The sequence below is a fragment of the Rhinopithecus bieti genome, unplaced genomic scaffold (genome assembly GCF_001698545.2).
Source record: "Rhinopithecus bieti isolate Rb0 unplaced genomic scaffold, ASM169854v2 scaffold_9615, whole genome shotgun sequence".
NCBI lineage: Eukaryota > Metazoa > Chordata > Mammalia > Primates > Cercopithecidae > Rhinopithecus > Rhinopithecus bieti.
In genome coordinates, this window is record NW_016806325.1 from 2,386,380 (window position 1) to 2,390,465 (window position 4,086).

Consider the following 4,086-nt stretch of genomic DNA (forward strand, 5'->3'; position numbering starts at 1 on the left):
TGAGCTGAGATCCGGCCACAGCCCTCCAGCCTGGGTGACAGAGCGAGACTCCATCTCAAAAAAAAAAAAGACTTCCGGGAAAAAATCACTGTTCTTTTACATTTTCTCACATAAAATTTTTTCCTGCCCAAGATTAATGGCCATTCAGATGTCTACCAGATAGAGAGCAAACCAAGAAAATCATAGGGTTCTGACATCTGATTTGCTCTTACAACAAGAACACATTACTAAGGTTGCATTGTAGATATGTATCACAATGGGAATAAATACATACATTCATGAAAAGACTAGTGAAACCAAAAGCAAACCACAAAAATGACCCTAGTTAGGACCCTGGGAAATATATTGGGAAATGTAATGACCCCCCCATGGAGGCCATGTGAACTTTGTGTTACTCAGAAAAATTTGTGTAAATAATTGATTGGGAAATGTCATGATATTGCTTCTGTCTCACACACATCTCAGAGAGATGCAGAAAAAAGAAGACAGAGTTCCTACCCTCCCATTCCTTATAAAAGAAAAAGGAAAAAACAAAAAAGCAAAAGTCCTACAGAAAGAGCACAGTCTATCTTCTGAGCCAGACATGAGCTCAGACAGGGAGAGCAATTTAGAGCTGTCGAAATAGACCCCTTTGGCCAAAGGCAGCTCTGTGTACCTTCTCTAACTTCACAGCACACTCACAGGCTATCTATAATAAGTATACAGCTTCTAGAAAATCTGACTGCTTCAAACACACATGTTGATTTGCCAAAGTGACATAAACAAAACATACATGGAAAAATCCAGGGCCCTGAGCAAGTAGTCTTGGCAGCCACGCTGTAAGGAGGGTGCAGCTAACATACCACAGTCTCCAAGTGGAGGACAGCACGGACCAGACTCCAGGGACTCGTTTCTGCCACTTGAATTATATTTATATGACTCGATGCTGAGGTGTTAATTTGCAAATAATGCCCTTATAACATGGAAAATGTTCCCCTTATAACCCTGAAAATTGTCATCACCTTTAGGAAAAGAAATTTTTCTCAAGTTCAGAAGGAATGGCACACTATTTTGGACACATTCAGCACTCACATAGTAGCTTTGGGAGTTAGTATTGCTGCCAAAACCCCTTTAGAACATGAAAAGTGAGGTCTAGAGCCACGGCCTATTAGTCAGTGAGCGGGGACACCTGCTCCTCCCTCCCACCACTTGTTTGTCAGCCTCAGTACATTGGCAAGGTCCTGGCAACTGGACCTTGGCTGTGGGCTCGCCACAGAACAGGGCAGGCAACTGCAATCACCCCATGCCCCAACCCTGCAGACACACACACACACACACAAACCTGGAACTATGCACATTGCTGCAGTCTTCATAAGAAGCAGTAAAGAACTCCACCTTTAGAGAAAATAAATAACATAAGTCCAAGGAGGTCTCAAATTCTGGCAGCAAATCAGTGGCAAGTTACACAGGGAAGCAAAGTGAGAACTCACCACGAATGTCAGTTCCATCTGAAACCCACTGATCTGAGGTGCAGGGCCTAAAATGTGAGACCTTCTCAGGCCTCATTGAGGTTTTCAGAGAGTCTATCCAGAAGTCCAATAATACAGTAATGATAAGGAAGAAAAGGAGCAAGAGAAAGAGCGGGAGAGTAGGTAATCTTTACTAAGCACTTACCAAGGCATTGTTTAGGAGCTTTGCATGTATTAACTCACAGTGACTCTATTCAGTGAGAGCTACTATTTTTTCCAGTTTCTATATGGAAAAAAAGTTGAGAACCAAAGGGTTAAATCATTGTCAGGGTCCATGAAACCAGGCCAGCTGGTTCCAGAGCCTGACAATGTCGTATGGTCATTTAAATCCTCCTGGAAGAGTCGCCTCTACTTGAATACCTCCGAAGCAGACAACTCTACATCCCCAGCCAGCCCTGCCATTAACGTCATCAGTGTGAATGTGCGCAACTGCACACATTCTAGCCACAGTTGCACCTCTGGGAATTTAAGATACACATGTGCATGTAGGCAGTTATTTATTGGTGCATGGGTATAGTTTGTACAGAAAATAATCCGCATTTCCATCAACAGATAACTAGTTAAATTCATTGCCATGTGGTCACACAGAGCACTAGTCTATAAAGCTGGATTCTCCCTTCCGCTCCCTGCAACTCTGGAGGCACATGGCTTTGTCAGTGGATAGCACTTTGATGGGAAGAAAACTGTGCCTTTTCATCCAAATGGAAGCACGGCACTTGTACTGCAAGCCCTGCAGCCCCATAGCCTCGCAATGAATTACCATGCAGCAGCAATAGAAGAGAAAGTGGTGCACATACACCCACGCACAGAGTTTGCTGAGACCATCTCTGGAAGGACCTGTGGGAAACTGATGACCACATTTGCCTCTGAAGATGAGACCTGGAGAAGTGGGGTGGGAGGGTGGACTTTTTGCTTATAAATCTCTTTGCTATGTTTGCATTTTACATGTATGTGTAAACCAAGCATATCTTTTAAGAAAGACTAAAATTTCAAGTTAAAAATTTCTAGCCTGGGCAACATGACAAAATCTCTTCTCTACAAAAAAATACAAAAATTAGCCAGGCATGTACTTGTAGTCCCAGCTGCTTGGGAGCCTGAGGTAACAGGACTGCTTGAGCCCAGGGGGTCAAGGCAGCAGCAAGCTGAGATCATACCACTGCACTCCAGCCTGGGCAACAGAGTGAGACCCTGTCTCAAAAAAATAAATAAATAAATAATACAAAAAATAAATTTAAGAAAAATTTTAATAAACCAGCGAAAAATAAAATATTCATTAATAATCAGTTATAAGCAAAAAATTAGAAAAGGTAAAACAAAAAAACTAAGTGTCCAACCATTTGGGAAATGGAATACAAAAATTAGCTGGGTATGGTGGCATATGCCTGTAATCCCAGCTACTCAGGAGGCTGAGGCAGGAGAATCGCTTAAATCCAAGAGGCGGAGGTTGCGGTGAGTCAAGATTACGCTACTGCACTACAGCCTGGGAGACAGAGAGAAACTCCATCTCAAAAAAAAAAAAAAAAAATGGGGGAAATGCATAAGAACATAAGAGGATACGTCTTCCATGAAATATCACGTCATCATTAAATGATGGGGAAGCTATGCAGCAACAAGGGAAATGTTTAGATTACAACGTCAGTGAAACAGCAAAATGCCAAATTGTATGTTCCAAGTGATTACAGTCACGATAATACGAAGAAAATTGTCTTCTCTTAGCAGCTAGAATAAGTATTTCTTCTACAGGTGGGGTTGGGGCCGAGTGAGCTGAGATCGCGTCACTGCACTCCAGCCTGAGCAACAGAGTAAGACCCTGTCATGAGAAAAAAAAAAAAAAAGAGGCAATGAGACGCAAAGATGTTCCAGCTCTAAAAGGCAGTTGGAAATCTTGCAGAAGACAGTGACAGCAAGGATTAATAAGGAAACCTCCACGTTTCTCAGATCCTCAGGGCGCTTAGGTTCTTTCTGCCACCATGTCCAAGCCCTCACTCCTGGGATCAGGTAGAAGTGTAAAACCGGCATGAGCTGCAGGAGAGAGGGATGGGTGGGCAGCAGGAGGGGAGGAAGGAGTTTTGGTTTTTTTTCCTTCTGGGACGGAGTCTCGCTCTATCACCCAGGCTGGAGTGCAATGGCGTGATCTCAGCTCACTGCAACCTCCGCCTCCCAAGTTCTAATGATTCTCTTGCCTTAGCCTCCTGAGTAGCTGGGATTATAGGCATATGCCACCACACCAGGCTAATTTTTGTATTTTTAGTAGAGACGGGGTTTCACCATGTTGGCCAGGCTGGTCTCAAACTCCTGACCTCAGGTGATCCACCCACCTCGGCCTTCCAAAGTGCTGGGATTACAGGTGTGAGCCACCACCCCTGGCTGGTTGGAAGGAGCATTTTGTAAAACACCTTACCCTACCAATGCATCTCAAACAGATAACTGATCCTGAGAGAGAAAATAAGGCTCAAGAATGGAAATAACAGGTCTTTCTCGATTATATCCATTCTGTAGAGTATATAGCTAGACAGTCATAAGGTTGCTTTCCTCAAACAGCACATGTGATAGCTAAGCAGGTAGATGACAAAGAGCA